This window comes from Sceloporus occidentalis, unplaced genomic scaffold (genome assembly GCF_023333645.1).
Source record: "Sceloporus occidentalis isolate IW3139 unplaced genomic scaffold, rSceOcc1.0.p SCAF_2, whole genome shotgun sequence".
Taxonomy (NCBI): domain Eukaryota; kingdom Metazoa; phylum Chordata; class Lepidosauria; order Squamata; family Phrynosomatidae; genus Sceloporus; species Sceloporus occidentalis.
In genome coordinates, this window is record NW_028316982.1 from 126,230,460 (window position 1) to 126,250,323 (window position 19,864).

At 41.8% G+C, this 19,864-nt stretch overlaps 1 protein-coding gene across 6 annotated transcripts in view; it reads right to left on the reverse strand.

The window, feature by feature from the left end:
* The window catches only part of CUNH10orf71 (chromosome unknown C10orf71 homolog), a 58,824-nt gene extending 39,196 nt beyond the window's left edge, over positions 1–19,628 (reverse strand). For 3 of the 6 annotated variants that reach the window (XM_089510897.1, XM_089510898.1, XM_089510899.1), the window contains exons 1-2: positions 19,353–19,628; positions 8,781–8,844 (exon numbers count right to left, since the gene is read on the reverse strand). The gene's annotated coding sequence lies outside the window, so the exon portion shown is untranslated. Of the gene's footprint in view, positions 1–8,780; positions 8,845–17,205; positions 17,250–19,352 lie in introns of all 6 variants that reach the window. The other 3 variants (XM_089510900.1, XM_089510901.1, XM_089510902.1) reach the window with 2 other exon arrangements.
* Positions 19,629–19,864: the final 236 nt, after the last annotated feature.

The following is a 19,864-nucleotide window of genomic DNA, read 5'->3' on the forward strand; positions in this document are numbered from 1 at the left end:
AGCCGCTCTGATAGCCTTTAGATCTGAAGGGCGGGATATAAATACCATAAATAAATAATAAATAATAAAACAGCCAATCTCATCAATACTGGCTGAGCAGTGACCGAGAAGCTTCTTACTTGTGCTAGTCTTGTACCAAAGGCCGGCACAGGCAAGAGTCTTTTTGGTCACTGTTTCACTGGCCGCTCAGTCGCTGCTCCCTTTGTGCCATGTCATCCCAGGAGTAGCAACTGAGCCGCTGGTCAAGCAGAGACTGAGAAGACTCTCACCCTTGCAGCAAAGGCAAGTGTGAATAAGAGGCCCCAGCCTCAGTTGCTGCTCCCAGGTTGACCAGGTACAAGAGAGAAGCTTCTCCTCAGAGAGGAGGGACTCTCAATCCTTCATCGTGGAACACAATTCCTCAGAGTGTGGTGGAGTCTCCCTCCTTGGAAGTCTTTAAACAGATGGCCATCTGTTGGGTATGCTTTGATTGAGAGTTCCTGCATGGCAGGGGGTTGGACTGGATGGCCCTTGTGGTCTCTTCTAACCCCACAATTCTATGATTCTGTGATTTTAGGGCAGAGAAAGGTGCAGCTGGTACACACGTAGGGGTTTACAGAGGCCACATGCTCTGGACTGTAGACTGGTGTTGACCAGGAAAGGGAGAGATTTTAACTCCAGGAGTCACTCCAAGACAAAGGATTCTTTCCAATAATGGAGTACAGTTACTCCTTCCCAGATATATTACTACTACTACTACTACTATTATTATAAATTGTATTTATCCCCGACTCTTTAGAAATGCTCTCAGAGCAGAAGACATGTCTTCTCCATACAGCTTCAAGTGTCCCCTCTCCCACAAAAAAAGTGGATTCTTCTACTACCTCTTATCTCAGCCTGTCTGATGAAAGAAAGCAGTAGGAGCAGTGCAACACTAACCTGCTAGCCAAGTCCTAGCAAAGCTCACAGAGCTTAGGCAGGGTCCCAAATTTCAGATGACCTTTTTGCCACCACTTCTCCCCTGCCACCATGTGCTCTAACTTTTTGCTCCAGTCTGTCCCAAAATGGTGCTGTTCCAAGTCACAGAAGTGATACTCTGTGCCCGAGCCTCATGAGAGTCTCCCAATTGCCACTACTAGAGCAATGTATTACCTGGAGCAATGGATTCAAACTATAGCAAAAGAGAATTCACCTCACCAGTAGGAAGAACTTCCTGACAGTAAGAGCTGTTTGACAGTGAAACACAATCCCTTGGAGTGTGGTGAACTGTCCTTCTTTGGCAGTTTCTACGCAGAGGCTGGATGGCTATCTGTCAGGGATGCTTTGATTGTGAGTTTCTGCATGACAGGGGGTTGGATGACCCTTGTGGTCTCTTCCAACTCTATGTCAGAACCAGTGTATAAGGGTTCTGTCATAAAGGATAAAAATATATAAAGGTTTTGTTATTCAGGTTAAAGTAGAAGTTGTAGTTTATAATATGTAGTCTGTAGTAATATAATATAATATATTATAATATAAATATAATATATAATATATATATAATATATATTATAATATAAATGTGTAGTATAAAATGATAGGTTATAGAATAGCATCTTGTGGAAAATTTTAGGAAGACAGTTAGAATGGCTTTGGCTTAAGGAGGGCATATAAATAGTGTAACTAGATCCTTGGTGCTTTAGACTTTGCAAAAATGTGTCACTGGTTGTTTCTGCCTGGATTCATCAATAAAGCTTCTTTGGTTCAAATGAGTTTTATTTTTTGAGCACAGGACTGACAGGACTACCTTGGAGAAGAGAAGACTAAGAGGTGAGATAATGGCTATCTTTTAATATCTGAAGACATAACTTGAAGGGGAAGAAGCAAACTTGTTTTCTGCTGCAGAGACTATAATAAGAACCAGTGGATTCAAATTGCAAACAATTCCACCTAAACATATGGAAGAATTTATTTACTGTAAGAACTATTCAGCAGTGGTACAGACTGTTTGAGAGGGTGCTGGGTTCCATTTTTACAGGCCTATAAACAGAGTTTGGGTGAGAATTTTTTAAGAGTGATTTATTTGTGTATTCATGCATGGCAGAAGAGTGGATTAACTAGCCCTTGTAGTACCTGCCAACACTGTGATTATATGATGGATGCTTCAGTGGAGGCTTGTTCTCTCCTATCCCTGAGATAAGAGACATGCTACTGCTACTTCATTCACTGCCTTCTCATTGATAATGCCTGTAATAAGGACATTTGAAGATGGAAGGGCCTACAGCTTCTGACACTGTACAAGAGGGTTGTGTTACATTGCTATGGTGTCAAATAATCATAGCATGGGAATAAACCACAAGGGCTATTCAGTCCAATCACCTGCCATGTTAGGAAGACACAAATCAAAGCACTCCTGGCAGATGGCCACCCAGCCTCTGTTTAAAAACCTCCAAAGAAGGAAACTTCATAACGTTCTGAGGAAATGTATTCCACTGACAAACAGTTCTTACCATCAGGAAGTTCTTCCTAATGTTTAGGTGGAATCTCTTTTCCTGTAACTCAAATCCATTGTTCTGTACCCTTGTCTTTAGAGCAACAGAAAACAAGTTTGCTCCATCCTCAGTATGCCATCCCTTCAAATATTTAAATAAGGCTATCATATCACCTCTTAACCTTCTCTTCTCCAGCGTAAACATACCCAGATCCTCACAGGGCATGGTTTCCAGAGCTTCAACATTTTAGTTGCCCTCACCTGGATTCACTCCATCATGTCAACATCATTCTTGAATTGTGGTGCCCAGAACTGGGCACAGTATTCCAGATGAGGTTTGATCAAAGCAGAATACAGTGGTAATATTACTTTCTTCAAAGAGGAAGGCGTGAAGTGATTTCTCACCTTCAGGAGTCAGACAAATTAATCTACCTTTGCTATTCTACTTTGGCCACCCTTTCCCATGAGGTGTCAAAGAACTATCTGGGAAAGGCCAAGTTTAGAAAACTGACATTAGGAAACAATCCCTTTTCATTTCAGAATGGAGGGCACTTGGACACTCCATTCCTGGGAGTGGCATGCAATGAGCAAAACATAATGCAGGCCTCTTTATTTCATATGACTGTCTAACTATGGAAAACTGAATGAACTGATCTACCTCATTCCTCTGCAGATCAGAATATGAGTTGTTTTTAGCAACAGTTCCAAGCTTTCTCATGGCTTATTAATAAGATTTTGTTATAAATCAGGAATTAACTTGAATTTTGGTACTAATTCGTTGTTATAGAAGCAATTATCTCTAAATATGATAATTACATTTTGGACTTAAAGAAAGTGTAGCCCAAAAATATCAAACACTAACTTTGAGAAATGGCCTAGTCTAAGTGAGCTATAGAGAATTTCTGGGTGAATTGTTTGAATTATCTCTCTTCTCCATTCCTGCCCCAACCCCACATGTTGTCACTGTGTGTTATCTAAGGCCCGGTATATACCTCTGGGAAAGGGCAGGGATGGCGATGGCCTGTTTGGCTGCAGAGGAATGCCGCAGCAGCCAAACTTCCCGGCATCCCTCCACCCCAAAAAGAACCTGGAAAAAAAAGGTTCTTTTTGCGATGGCGCTGGCATGTCACGAGTGTGCCATTGGTGAACTCATGATGTAAAAGATGCGCAATGATGTGTATACACTGCACATCCCTTACGTCAAAATAGCGGAATCCATGCGGATGGGATGGTGCCATGATGCTGCCGCCAATACACCGTAGGGTTTGGGAATGTGCACTCCCGAACCATAGTATCAGCGCTGCTACGCGCCTTTTGGCCCGTTTGTACCAGGCCATAGAAAGACAGAGGGCAAATGTTGTCAATATGAACTGCTAGTATTGTCTCTCCACCTAGGGTTGCCATAACCCGGTGGCCCCCGTGCCAATCACGGTTTCGGGGGGCCCCTCCCGGTCCCGGTCCGGTTTGGGCCCCCACCTGTGCCTTGTTCCCGGTTCGGGGGCCCGCTCTGGCCATTGCCGCTGCCGCTAATGCGGCTGCTGCGGCGCCAACCCACCTCCTCCTCGTCATCTTCGCGGTGGGCAGCGCCAACCCACCTCCTCCTCCGGCTCCGCCTTCCTCCTCCTCCTCGGCGGCAGAAGCGTCGCTGCCACCGCGCCTCCAGCGTAAGGGCTTGCGCGCGCGCGGGGCTCCAAAACAGGAGCTCGTCCCTTGCTTTGGCCAGCCAGCCATTGGCCAGCTGGCCAAAGAGGACGGGCTCCTCAGCGTGCGCCGCCCAGGCCTCAACAGGGGCCAGTGGCAGCGCGCGCGCCTGCCCTGCTTCCCTCCGCGGGCACCAGCCATCGTGAGGAGGTGGAGGAGGAGGAGGAAGGATCCGGAGGAAGGGTGCCTTGAAGGGGCCAGGGCAGAATTGGGGCAGAGGAGGAGGAGGAGGAAGGATCCGGAGGAAGGGTGCCATGAAGGGGCCAGGGCAGAATTGGGGCAGAGGAGGAGGAGGAGGAGGAGGAAGGATCCGGAGGAAGGGTGCCTTGAAGGGGCCAGGGCAGAATTGGGGCAGAGGAGGAGGAGGAGGAGGAGGAGGAAGGATCCGGAGGAAGGGTGCCTTGAAGGGGCCAGGGCAGAATTGGGGCAGAGGAGGAGGAGGAGGAGGAGGAGGAAGGATCCGGAGGAAGGGTGCCTTGAAGGGGCCAGGGCAGAATTGGGGCAGAGGAGGAGGAGGAGGAGGAGGAGGAGGAAGGATCCGGAGGAAGGGTGCCTTGAAGGGGCCAGGGCAGAATTGGGGCAGAGGAGGAGGAGGAGGAGGAGGAGGAAGGATCCGGAGGAAGGGTGCCTTGAAGGGGCCAGGGCAGAATTGGGGCAGAGGAGGAGGAGGAGGAGGAGGAAGGATCCGGAGGAAGGGTGCCTTGAAGGGGCCAGGGCAGAATTGGGGCAGAGGAGGAGGAGGAGGAGGAGGAGGAAGGATCCGGAGGAAGGGTGCCATGAAGGGGCCAGGGCAGAATTGGGGCAGAGGAGGAGGAGGAGGAGGAAGGATCCGGAGGAAGGGTGCCATGAAGGGGCCAGGGCAGAATTGGGGCAGAGGAGGAGGAGGAGGAGGAAGGATCCGGAGGAAGGCTGCCATGAAGGGGCCAGGGCAGAATTGGGGCAGAGGAGGAGGAGGAGGAGGAGGAGGAAGGATCCGGAGGAAGGGTGCCATGAAGGGGCCAGGGCAGAATTGGGGCAGAGGAGGAGGAGGAGGAGGAGGAAGGATCCGGAAGAAGGGTGCCATGAAGGGGCCAGGGCAGAATTGGGGCAGAGGAGCAGGAGGAGGAGGAGGAGGAAGGATCCGGAGGAAGGGTGCCATGAAGGGGCCAGGGCAGAATTGGGGCAGAGGAGGAGGAGGAGGAGGAGGAAGGATCCGGAGGAAGGGTGCCATGAAGGGGCCAGGGCAGAATTGGGGCAGAGGAGGAGGAGGAGGAGGAGGAAGGATCCGGAGGAAGGGTGCCATGAAGGGGCCAGGGCAGAATTGGGGCAGAGGAGGAGGAGGAGGAGGAGGAAGGATCCGGAAGAAGGGTGCCATGAAGGGGCCAGGGCAGAATTGGGGCAGAGGAGGAGGAGGAGGAGGAGGCGGAAGGATCCGGAGGAAGGATGCCATGAAGGGGCCAGGGCAGAATTGGGGCAGAGGAGGAGGAGGAGGAGGAGGAAGGATCCGGAGGAAGGGTGCCTTGAAGGGGCCAGGGCAGAATTGGGGCAGAGGAGGAGGAGGAAGGATCCGGAGGAAGGGTGCCTTGATGGGGCCAGGGCAGAATTGGGGCAGAGGAGGAGGAGGAGGAGGAGGAAGGATCCGGAGGAAGGGTGCCTTGAAGGGGCCAGGGCAGAATTGGGGCAGAGGAGGAGGAGGAGGAGGAGGAGGAGGAAGGATCCGGAGGAAGGGTGCCTTGAAGAGGCCAGGGCAGAATTGGGGCAGAGGAGGAGGAGGAGGAGGAGGAGGAAAGCTGAGTCAGTGGCCATTAGGTCTGCCTTAGTATTTTGGTTTTTTTTAATTATTTTTAAAAATATAAAATACTTATTTTATTTTATTTTTTAATTTTTATTATTGCTTTTCATTATTGCTTTTTATTTTATTAATTTTTATTATTGCTTGTTTTTGTTTTATTTCATTAATTTTATTATTGCTTGTTTTTGTTTTATTTCATTAATTTTATTATTGCTTGTTTTTGTTTTATTTTATTAATTTTTATTATTGTTTGTTTTTATTTTATTTCATTAATTTATATTATTGCTTGTTTTTATTTTATTTTATTAATTTTTATTATTGCTTGTTTTTGTTTTATTACATTAATTTTATTATTGCTTGTTTTTATTTTATTTTATTAATTTTTATTATTGCTTGTTTTTATTTTATTTCATTAATTTTATTATTGCTTGTTTTTATTTTATTTTATTAATTTTTATTATTGCTTGTTTTTTATTTTATTACAATTTTTATTATCAAATATATACACCCCTGCCTTGTTTTTTTTCATTATTTTTTATTATTAAATATATGCAAGTGCATTTTCTGTGTATTTATGGCGCTTTGAATGCTAACAAGTCTGCCTTTCCTGGACAATTATAGTGATGATGATGATGATGATGATGATGATGATGATGATGATGATGATGATGATGATGATGATATTGATATCAACAAGCCTCTAAGACATGGTCAATGTAACTTGCTGTGATTTTTACAAACTCATGCGCAGTGAAGAAAAACCACAGTCCCTTGACCAAGTACAGACTTCTGAGAAGTGCAGTTGAACCTGAGGGCAAGTACATTTCTGGCATCTGTCTAGGAATAATGCCAAAATGTCCTCCATTTTGATCATGCCTAAAAAACATGCATTTATATTAACATTTTTTTAAAAAAAAAACTCAATTTTTGCACGTCCTCCATTTTTATGAAAACATGTCCTACATTTGAAAATGTTGCCCTACATTTGTCCCGGTTTGGAGGTCCTCACTTATGGCAACCCTATCTCCACCCCTCACCCTATAATTGTGGATGCCATGTATTGCCTTAAGCGTTTCAACCCAAATCCACTGCCTTTGACCATTTCTCTATAACAACTAGAAGCAGAATTAATTGACAATCCTGCACTACACTGTTATATAGCACTATTATTCCACTTTCTTTGCTATGGCTGCCTCCTATAGCATTCTGGGGTTTGTAGGTTAGCAAGGCCTAGGAGCTCTCTGGTTCACAGTTCCAAATATCCTTCCTTAAAGTGCAAATCCCAGGATTCCATAGGAGGCAGCCATAGCAGTAAAAGTGGAATAATAACAGTTTAGTGTGAATAACATTATAACAGTGTCATGTGGTAATACTGAATCCCTACAACTTGGGCGGAGGAGAAGGACATGGGGTGAAGCCTATGCCATAATGGCTAACTTTTCTTGACCCCCTACAGCAATATCTTAGGCAGTGATTTAAAGGCTAATTTGTTGCAGCCTCTGATCAAAGGTAGAAATCATACTACATAGCTGTATGTGAAAAACAGGCATGCACTGCAACCAGTCAGGCTACTGGACAATAGTATTTATGTAAGATAGAAGTGACTGTGGAATCAGGGTCTGCAAGCTGAAACTAGTGAAAGTTGTCATTACACAGAGTTCCTGCTCAGCCCATTCCCTCAAGATTAAGATAAATAGGATGGGTAATGGCAAACAATATATGGCAAACAAACTCCTCACAATGTAGTCTTTTTCTCTAAAACAAGTTCCATACTCCTTGTACATTTTGCTTTTGAGTGAAAATGCAGTTTCAGGCATAATGGGAATGAAAACAGTCAAGCAGTGTCATCACTTGCCAAAAAACAAAAACAAAATGTCTGTCTCTGTGTGTGTTACACACTTATATGTATTAAATTATTTTATGGGCAACTCAGCTTTTCATACCTTACTTTCATTACTGTAAGAAAGAGTTCCTAGACTGACCAGCACCAAAGGCTGGCCAACCAAGGTTCATGTACATTGAACTGCTATAAAGAAGGCACATTTTTGCCAGGGCTGATGCTGATGTGAGAAAAAACAATTGCTAAATTTCCATCTCCTGTGCCCTTTTCTTTGCATCTGATTCCATTAGAAGATTGCTGTCATTGCAAATGCCCTGCTCAGGCTGAGTATCTGTAGGATAACACATCACATGGGTGATCCTCAACAATATCCTCCCACAAATGTCTGAGAAACCATATTATAACACTTTTATAACACCTTCAGAAAAATAGTGGAAAATTCAACAGGAGAGGATGAGCCTTCTTAAATGTAATCAAGATTTTTTGTGGACAACCCCCTCCCCCCCAAGTTTGGTTTAGCTGTTATATGAGTGTTAATGATAATGGTAAATAGTAGATAATAATGGGGCTCAACAGACCACCCCTACATGCTGCAGCCTCAATCTCTCCTTTCCACGGTGCAAAAAGGAGCCGCAAAAAGCAGCTCCTTTTTGCACCCTGGAAAGGGCACCATAGCCACCAGTACACGGCTTTTCCATTATCCTTTGGTGCTGCATTATGTAGATGCAGCTCCAGAGGAGCACCGTGATGTCGTGAGCCATGTGGAGTGGCGCATGGCATCACACCAGCCTGGGAGCAGAATCGGGGCATGCATCATGTGGATGCCACTCCCCAACTCTGGCCTCCAGGCCAGCCTTAATGGCCAGTCTGTCAAGCCCCAATGTTATAATCAACCATGGCATGTGTTTTGGTTCAGCATCATTTATATAAGCTTGCACTTTCATCTACTAATAGGTTCCCACTGAAACATCTTCTCCAGCAGAAACCTCAATATACATTCCTTCTATATTAGTACTTACAGTCATGATGGCGAAAGTGGTTCAAATAATAGTTTCATCTTTTTCAGTCTATATTTTAGGAAGTCTGAAAAGGGAAATGAGTTTCTTTGGATTAATTGTTATGTATGCGATTTATACATATAATCCAGCATTTCTGAAATGAGAGAGGGTGTGGAATATCATTTTAAAAAAACCCTTCATTCCCATACTCTAAGGGTTGCCAAATAAAAAAGAAGACACAACTCCTGTACATCTGAATATTATAGGGTGGGAGGGGGCATGCCATCAACTGTATGGCACATAATACCTAGAGCAATCTTATACCACCTTTGAGACTGAAAGAAATTGGCAGCATGAGCTTTAGTAGACTTCAGTCTACTTCCTCAGATGCATTAGACTGAAGTCTATAAAATCTCATGCTGCCAGTTTCTTTCATTCAATTAGTCTCAAAGGTGCTACAAGGTAACTCTATGTTCTGATTCTACAAACTAACATGGCTAAATCTTTGTATACAATACTTGTGCATGACACACAATTCCTTTTGTATGTGACTACTTTAACTGAAAGCCATATGAAAAGATAAATGTAGTGGAAATGGCTTTGATTACTCAACAGTGAAAGAACTTTTGTCTGCTTTTACTCAGAAGCACCTTTACTACTGCTGCTACTAAGTTCTAAGGCATTGAGAACAGGTTCCAGGCCCAAAGCCAAGCCCTGGCTCAAATTAACAGCTATCTGTGAAGCTTTATTTATAATTATAACCAGCTTGCTGCTGTTCAGTCTAGCTCCTCAGTTGCAGACTGAACTTTACACCTGTTGCTGCCACAAATATATCACTTCTTTCTTCAGTCACCCTACATCTCTGCCCAAAGTGAATAAAATTGTTGTCACTAACAAGAAATTAGTAAAAAGAAATAGAGAAGCCCCAACTCCCTTCTATTCAGATATCAAGAGAGGATTAAAGGGGATTTTCAGCATTTTCATTTGCTGGTCAGTTACAGCATAAGTTTTGGTTTCATTATCAATGGCCCAAAACTGAAGGGCAAAAAGTGCTTCCTTCAGGCCAATCCGGGGCATGTCATGCAGATGACGCATGCCCTCGGATAGGCCAGAAGCCATGCCAGTATTGGCTAATACAGCCCAAAGCCCGCCACAAAAGCAGTGGGAAAAAACCGCCCCTTGCCAGTGGCCCATTCCAGACTGCGGCAGGGGCTGGTCTTGGCTGCTGTGATCCCGCACCACTCAGGACTTGTTTGGGGCTGCCAGTCTGTTTGACCCCTATGTTAGAAAAGAAAAGGTAGATTAGAGCTGGCGTCTTGAATGTTGCAATCACATAACCACATAAATTCATGTTTTCTTCTATAGGTATAGGGACTACAAACCTATTCATGTGAAAAATTTGCTTATTTATTTATTAGAATTCTATTCTATTCAGCTTTCTAATGTCATGGTGGGAAAGGACATAATAATAAAATCTCCATAAAATCCTAAACAGTAAAACAAACGAATCTCTAATAATAAAAAACAACAACACAGCCAAAATAGATCTAGCAAAAACTTTCATAATTAAAGCAACAAATGGAGATCACAAGCACAAGGAAGTCTGAGGGACTTTGTCCAGGAAAAACAAAGACAGTGATGGTGTAAATTTGTGTTTTAAGTTTTCTTTAAAAATGAAGGCTAAATCTAGAGGATAGAGAAGATTTCCCTAAATGGTTAAAGGACAGAAAAGCCTCCTCTGAAATGACCATCCCAGAAGTTTATAATCTTCACCATACAAACAAGGCTAGTGGGCATATCATAGAAGAATATCGCACAGCGTTCTGAGAACGTTCTGGGAACCCAATGGGAACAGAACACATCACAGTTTATCGCACGTATGTGTTCCCATCGGGTTCCCAGAACGTTCCCGATGTGTTCCACATGCGTTCCAGGGTGGGGACAGATTAGATGTGTTCCCAGCGAGCTGTAACATTCTCAGAATGTTTCATAAGAGGTCTGTGCCGAGAGAACCATTTCCAATTCCGTTCTCTCATTCCTCCGTCTCCTGATTGGCTGAAAGAATGCCCTTCTCTTTCCAAAGTCCTAGAGCGTGCAAAAATGTTTATTGCTCTCCCAGGTATGACACGGCGCCCTCTTTGACAAAAGTAACATAGGTTTTATCCTATTTTCTACAAACATATGCCAGCATATGATGCCCCAACGTTTTATAGGGGCTTGCCTTCCTTCCCTCCCAAGGGAATCTTCAGACTCCCTTGGGAGGGAGGACAAGCTCCGGCGGGGCTTGCCTTCCTTCCCTCCCAAGGGAATCCTCCCAAGGGACTCTGTATGTGTCTGCATTCTGCACACAGACACTCAAATATATATATATATACTTATACAAACACAAATTATATATAAAATGGCTAATGTGTGCATATATGTGTGTGTGTGTGTGTGCGTGTCTGTGTGTTCTCTGCACACTCACAAACACACACACACATATTTATATAGATAGAATTCATAACAGCAACTTTTACAAGTCCAATGTTAGCAAAGTTATATGGAGTCAAAGCAACCACAGAGTGGAGACATCATCATTACACAGTCCTCAAAATGAAATACGCATGCACTACAGCAAAACGTTATAGGAACATTCTCAAGAAAAAGGGATGCGCTGTGCAGCAAAATGCATTCCCATTACGTTCCCATCACGTTCTACTTTCTTGAATGCGATAATACCCGTTCCCAGAACATTCCATCTCATAACATTATGAGAACGATATACGATAATCTTCTTAGTCACAACCAAGCTAGGCCTTTTATGTAAGGAAGGCTAGATTGTTTCTATCCTCACCTAGCCTTAGATGGACTGTATCGTCTTCCATGATGCTTTAATTTTTTTATATACTTTACTTGTTCATATGCTCTTTTCTGCCATTAAGGTGGATTTTTTTAGCAATTTACTATAATTTGATTAGTTAATTAGGACATTCGAAAGCAATATACGTTGTTTTAAATAATTAATAACCTGCTTCTCTCCCAGCACAGGATTCAAGGTGGCTTTCAATGTTTTATTTTTTTTACTCCTTCTTCCTGTAGACTTTTAAATAATAGCCAGTTGTCACTTTGTCCTAATAGAAGCCATAGTGAAATGAAAGTCTCCACCTCCTGCCACAGAAATTATATATTTGTACATAATGATGGCATTTCTTAGATATGTCATCAATGCATCCCTTAGGGAAGGCTATGTGCCATCTGCCTTAAAGGAAGCGGTTGTTAGACTGCTTCTGAAGAAACCTTCCCTGGACCCCCTGGACATGAAAAATTATACGCCTGTTTCCCATCTGCCATTTTTGAGTAAGGTGATTGAGAGGGCTGTCGCTCTTCAGCTCCGAGTGGTCTTGGATGAAGCCGATTTTCTAGATCCATTTCAAACTGGCTTCAGGACAGTATATGAGGTGGAGACTGCCATGGTTGCCTTAACTGATGACCTTCGTCTAAGCATCGACAGAGGAAGCATGACCCTATTAGCGTGGTGCTATTAGACCTCTCAGCGGCATTTGACACAATAGACCATGACATCCTCTTGGAACACCTGAGAGAGCTAGGAATCAGATGCACTGCTTTGCAGTGGTTCTGTTCCTTCCTCTCAGGTAGATTCCAGAGGGTGATGCTCGGGGATAGTTGCTCTTCAAAAACTGAGCTTAATTGTGGCGTCCCTCAGGGCACCATCCTGTTCCCAATGTTATTCAACATCTATATGAAGCCGCTGGGAGAAATCATCCATAGACATGGAGTGGGGTGTTATCAGTATGCTGATGACACCCAAATATATTTCTCCATGTCTTGCTCATCAGCAATGACGACAGATGGCATTTCTCCCCTCAATCAATGTCTTGCAGCAGTAATGGACTGGATGAGGGAAAACAAGCTCAAGCTGAATCCAGACAAAACGGAAGTACTTACGGTAGGGGCCCCCAAACCAGGTATCGGGCTGCAACCTCCAGTCCTAGAGGAGTTCACGCTCCCCTCAAAGGACTGTGTTCACAGCTTAGGGGGGCTTCTCGACTCGTCTCTTCAGATGAGAAATCAGGTGAATGCAACGGTCAAGAGTGCCTGTTATCAGCTCCGGCTGATATGTCAGCTGCGCCCTTTCCTGGAGCCGTGTGACCTCAAAACTGTAGTACATGCACTGGTAACCTCAAGACTTGATTTTTGCAATGCGCTCTACATGGGGCTACCCTTGTGCCTAGTCCGGAAACTTCAACTGGTACAGAATATGGCAGCCAGACTGATTACAGGAACAACTGGCTGCCTATTCATTTCCAGGCACAGTACAAGGTGTTGGTCGTTACCTTTAAAGCCCTCCATGTCTTAGGCTCAACCTACTTAAGGGATCGCCTCCTTCCGTATAATTTGCCCCGCACCCTCAGATCCTCTGGGAGGAATTTGTTGCAGTCCACAAAGACCAGATTGACAGCGACCTCTCAAAGGACCTTTTCCGCAATCGTTCCCACTTTATGGAATGGCCTGCCGGACGAGATCTGTCAAATTACCAACCTAGAGAGCTTCAAGAAAGCTGTCAAGACGAATCTCTTCTGGCAGGCCTTCCCGGAATAGAATCCGGCCATGTAACGTTCCCCCCACAGACATATATAAATGAAGATTTTGCCCACCATTATTTTATTATTGTATTATTGTTTTTAGATTTTATCCTTTGTAATTTTAATGGATAGAATTGTTTAATCCTTTTTTTAAAGCGGGGGAATGTATATATTGTATTTTTTAAAGGTTGTACGCCACTTTGTGGTAACAAAAAGCGGGATATAAATTAAAGTTTTATTTATTTATTATTTATACTACTATTAGAGGGTATTGGGTTCTGTCCACCAATGTGAACACTTCTGTATGACAGTGAGATATGTTTGATGAAATGTAATCAGGAAAGAATGTACAGTTGGCTCTCCATATCCTTGAATTTTGCATCCATGGTTTCAACCATGATATCTTTGCAAAACAGCTAGTAAAATGTGGGCTAGATAATGCCACAGTTAGATGGATTTGTAGTTGGTTGACTGACTGAACCCAACAGGTGTTCAACAATGGCTTCTATTCATTCTGGCGGGTTGCCACAAGGCTGTCCTAGGCCCAGTGCTATTCAAAAGCTTTATCAATGACTTGGATGATTGAAGGGCCATGTTTATCAAATTTATAGATGGCACCAGGTTAGGAAGGATAGATAATATCCTAGAAGACAGGATCGAAATTCAAAATGATTTTAGTAGATTAGAAAGCTAGGCTAAAATTAACAAAATGAATTTCAACAGGGAGAAATGTAAGATATGACATCTGGGCAGTAAAAATCAAATGCACAGATATAGAAAGGGGGACACATAAAAAGGGATCTAAGAGTCCTAGTAGACCACAGATTGAATATGAGTCAACACTGTGATGCAGCAGTTTAAAAAGCCATTGAAGTATAGGTCTAGATCAAGGGAGGTAATACTTTAGTGCCACTCTATTCTGCTTTGCTCAGACCTCACCTCAAATACTGTGTCCAGTTTTGAGCACCACAATTCAAGAGGGATATCAACAAATTGGTGTATGCCCAACTTAGGACGAGCAAAATAGTGAAAAGTCTGAAAACCATGCTCTCTGAGAAATAGCTTTGGGAACCGTGTAGGTAATCTGAGGAAGGGAAGGTTAAGAGGTGACATGATAGCCCTGTTTAAATATTTGAAGGGGTGTTATATTGAGGATGGAGCAAGCTGTTTTCTGCTGCTCTAGAGACTATTGTATTTATTTATTTATTTATTTATTTATTTATTTATTTATTTATTTCATTTTTATGCTGCCTTTCTCCCATGCAGCTCAGAAAATAAAAACACCTTTAAAAAGTTACAGTAAAAAACAGTTAAAATCATCTAATTAAAACAATATAAAATTATCATTAAAAACATACAAAAATTAAAATATAACTAAAACACACACACCATATAAAATCATCCTGTTACAATTATTATGTTAAAAAGCCTGCCTAAATAAAAACATTTTTGCTTTCTGGTGAAAGGCCAGCACTGAGAAGGCCAGCCTAGCCTACCATTGAAGGCAGTTCTAGAGGATGGGACCAGCAACTGAAAAAGCTCTCTCTCGTGTCCTCACCAAGTGAGCCTGTGATGGTGGTGGAACCAAGAGAAAGCTTTCTGTGGGGTCTAGCAGGTTCATATGAGGAGATATGATCTCTTAAATAGTCTGGACCTAAGCCATATAGGGCTTTATAGGTCATGACCAGCATTTTAAATTGTGCCCAGAAGTGAACCAGTAGCAGTGAAGCAGTTTTAACAAGGGAGTTATATGCTTCCTGTAACTGGCCCAGTCATCATGCTGGACCCATTGAAATTTCTGAAAAGTTTCCAAAAGCAGCCCCACATAGAGTTTGTTACAGTAGTCCAAATGGGATGTAATCAAGGCATGTGTCACCGTAGCCAGGACACAGAGAAATGGACACAAACTACAGGAAAAGAGATTTGACCTCAACATTAGAAAGAACTTCCTGACAGTAAGAGCTGTTTGACAGAGAGTGGTAGAATCTCCTTCTTTGGGGTTTTTTAAATGGAGGCTGGATGACCATCTGTCAAGAGTGGTTTGATTTTGTCTTCTTGCATAGCAATGGGTTAGACTTGATGGCCCTTGCAACTCTCCCAACTCTATGATTCTATGAAACACTCAGAATTTTAAAATATGTATATTTTTAATCCAAAGAGTAAAACCTTGAATTTGCCATTTTATATAAGGGACACCATTATATATAATGGGATTTGACCATTCATGGATTTTGGTATCCACAGTGGGAGTTAGAGTGTCCTAGAATTAAACCCCAGCAGATACTAAGGGCCTCCTCTGCCATCAACAAATTATTTTGAGGCTTTGCCTTGCCTACAAATGCTGATCTAGCTATGTTTTGAAGCCTAGTTGAACCTTTCATAGAACCAGGATGCTATAGCAATTTGAGTGTTCAGAGTCTGAATCCACATCAAGTTATGGAAACCCACTAGGTGACTGTCTCAGTCTCAGAGGAAGGCAAAGACAAATCTTCTCTGAATAATCTTGCTGAGACAACGCTGTGATAGGTTCACCTTACAGTTGCCATATGAAGGGACAGAACAACAAGGGCCTTTCACCCATTCACAATTCTGCCTGTAGCCTAAGCATCTCTTTCATCATTCTTTCACTTGTCTGTAGTTAACAGAAAGAGACAAAATCAAAGGTGATGTCACTAATAGCTTAGAGTTGGGAGGTGGAATACATAATGTTATGTTTAGTTTGTTGAAATACTGGTTCATGCTTTAAGGAGTCAACTATTTATTTCTCAGTCATTGCGCTAATATTCAGACTTTTGTCTCCCTCAGTAAGAATATTGCTAATTAATTGTTCACAGGTTGTAGATCTAGATTTATGGCAAATATGAGCAGTAGTAGAGTTATATAAGTTTTGCAGATCTTTAGTATAAATAAGAAAGAAGACTTTCTGAATGTATTTTTACTTGTATGTACAGGAGTACATATGTGCTTAATCCAGCAATGTCCAAACTCTGGTCCTCCAGTTGTTTTGGACTTCAGCTCCCAGAAGCCTCAGCCACCTTGGCCAATGGTTTTGGATTCTGGGAGCTGAAGTCCAAAACACCTGGAGGGCCAGAGTTTGGACATCACTGGCTTAATCAATTTTAATAGATAATACTTTTTTCTGGTCTACTTCTTTTAGTATGACAACTAATTCCAAAGGTGAATAAAAGCAAGGAATCACCATATTCAGAGACAAAGAGCTGTTTGACAGTGGACTGTGCTGGCTCAATATGTAGAAGAGTCTCATTTTTTGGAGGTTTCTAAACAGAAGCTGGATAGCCATATGTCAGAGGTGCTTTGACTGTGATTTCCTTCATGGCAGGGGGTTGAACTAGATGACCCTTGTGGTCTCTTCCAGCTCTATGATTCTGTGATCTCTGGCTGTCAGAACCTAGGGGGAAATAAGAGATTATTTTTTCATTGATCCTTTGTGAGGGGTAGGTGTTGTAGTTTGTTTTTGGAAGGTTTTCCCCCCCACATTGGAATATCCCTCAATTTCATTATTTTAGGGAGTAGCCTAGTAGTATGTTGAAGCATATTGGGATTTCTGATGGTACTGTTATAGGGAATGTGACAGTGAAGACAACAGGTAGTAGCTCCTATACAGTCTAGAGGCTACATTGGCAGTCATGAAGCAGAAGTGAGAGAAAGGAAAAGAAATGAAGTCTTAAAGTTGCTTTGTTGGGTGACCTCTGAGATCAGTTCACATGAAGAAAGGGTACAGTGTCTAAAATTAAAGTCATCCTTAGTTCCAGCCTCAATATACAAGATACAGAGATGTACCAACTGTAACAGACAACAAGAGCTACACTAGGCCTCATTATTTGATAACTAGAGCTCACTATTTGATATGCTATTCCAAGTATGATCCTCTTCTTGAGGATTCCTGGAAGAAATAGAGAAAAGTAGAAAATCTATTTTCTGCTTAGTTTGATGACATGTTGATCAGTATTACCTCCCACACTTGTTAATTAGGTTCCACACTGGGCCATCAGATACCACCAGACTTTCCCTCTTGATCTAGTAGGTTCCATCCCTTTCTGATAACCTCTCTCTTCCAAAGCATCACTGTAGATCCCACATTGCCATGGTCACTGAATCTGCACCTCAGAGGAATTCACAGCCCTTAAAATTATCTTTTGGATAAGATAGGCTAAGCTAATGTTTGGAAAGAGACTGAATGGCATTTATTAGATTTCCCTGAATATCATGAATGTCATTAGAACCCTTTCAGGACACTTTTTGTGCAATTACCCTTAACAATGCTACTGGATACAGAGCCAGTGGGATTCAGTTGTCTGGACTACAACTCTGGCCATGCTCGGCCATGAAACCCACTGGATGACCTTGGGTAAGTCTTAGCCTCAGAGGAAGCCAATGGCAAACCCTCTCTGAATAAATCTTGCCAAGAAAACCCTGTGATTGGTCCGCCTTAGGGTCACCGTAAGTCAGAAACTACTTGAAGGCACACAATAGCAACAAAATGTTGTTGGAATCTGAAACTTGCCTATAGATATTTTTAAAAGGACTATGTACTACTTTCAGTACCAGAAGCATTATGTCTTTGTAAAACAGTTACCAGGGAACTGTCTTGCTTATAGTCTTCCCATAGGTATCTTTATGAATAAAATGTTGGACTGATTAGGTCTTTAGTCTGATGCAGCACAGCCATTCTTATTCTCTTTCATAATATTTTTCAATCTTTTTATTTATATCTTTGTAAAGGCAAAGAAGCAAAATATGTATCTGGCCCAAATAAATAAATCTTTATGTCCTTTTGATGAATACAAATAGGATAGAATTTTCCAGTTTTAGCTGAATTGCTCATGTATCTGCATATTACAACTGGGAATAACAAAACAATTCAGTTTGTAGGATGTAAGACTATTTAACTAACATTACACTACATTTCATCCAGAAAATGTTTTTGAAATTTTCATATCAAACAATGCATTCTCCAACCCCATTTTATGAAAGATTACAATTGTTTTTCACATTTTAGCAACTACATTGAATAACTCAGTCCTAGGAGAAAGGTTCCATGTTCCACATGTGGTGGACATGTGAAAAGGTACGAAAATACTGGAGGTTTGATCTGTGGTAGTACAAATGAAATTTTACAAATAAAAATAAAAATGATTCCCAAGACATTTATTCTAGGTATAGTGGAGGAAAAAGTGGAAAGAAGTTATGGGAAATTAGTGTTCTATATGATCTCAGCAGCCAGAGTTATTCTTGCAAAAAATGGAAAGAAACAGACATCCCAGGGTTAAGAGAATGGAAAGAAAAACTGACAGAATATATGGTTAATGATAAACTAATGATGTTACTTAGAGATACTCTAAAAGAAAAATTTGAAGGAGACTGAGGTAAACTGAAAGATTTTCTAGATTAGCATAAAAGAGTGCAGAATTTTAATTTTAATTTTATATGTAAAAATTTTGGGAAAAAAGATAATCCTGCAATTTTGGGGACAGATTGTCATTTCCTTTGACGGTTTTTTTTTAAATGTTAGCCCTTATTGGAAAAGGAAATAGAAGGGATAAATACAACAGAGTTTCTTGATTTAGAGTAAAAAACACCAAGATATAGAATAAGGAAGGTATCTATTTTTTACTTTGGGAATTAGTGAAAGGTGAAGTCTATTAGCAAATGGTAGTTTAAACAAGCACGGACAGGAAGTATTAATGTTTGTATGTGCTTACTTATTTGCTTGCTTGTATGTCTGTATGTTTTTATATATTTTGAAAATGAAATAAAGAACAATTAATCAAATAATTCAGTCCTAGAGAGGTTTACTAAGAAATAAGTCCCTCAGAGCTCAATGACACTCCCAAGTATTTTATCTTTAATAATTGCTATAACTGTAAGATTTATTTATACCTGTAATGTTTATTTAATATTTTAATATTATAACTTTAGTATATTTATACACAATTATACCATTTTTTATGCTAACTGAAGAAGGAAAATATTTCTTATAACTTACCTTTTATATCCAAGTTTTTCAGTGGATGGATGGTCACAGTGCTGTCCTTAGCTGAGACAAAGTTACAGAATATTAAATTTAACACCAGCCTGCTTATCACTAACCCTGTGTCATATCCTCAATAGACTCGTCTTTTTGATGTGAATTAGAATGGTGCTTTTGAAAGTTGAAGGATCTGTCTTTGCTTCCATAACCTTCCAAAATAGGTGATATGAATAGAGACAGAAAGCCAAAGACAGTAAAACAACATATATATCTTAGGTAAGGAGAAGCCTAGTGTAGAACATGGTGGAGAAGAGGCAAACATACGTATTGGAATAACCATGCAGTGTCAGGTAACAGACAGGCACTCATAAGCTATTTTTACATACAGCTTTGCCTCTGGCAATGCTACAAACATGACTGAGTGATAGAATGTAATCTGTGATTGGCCAGCCCTCAAGAGTGATTCAAACTATAAACCACTGCATTTTCATGCCATCAGTGGTGAGTGAAAAGGATTTGTGTGAAAG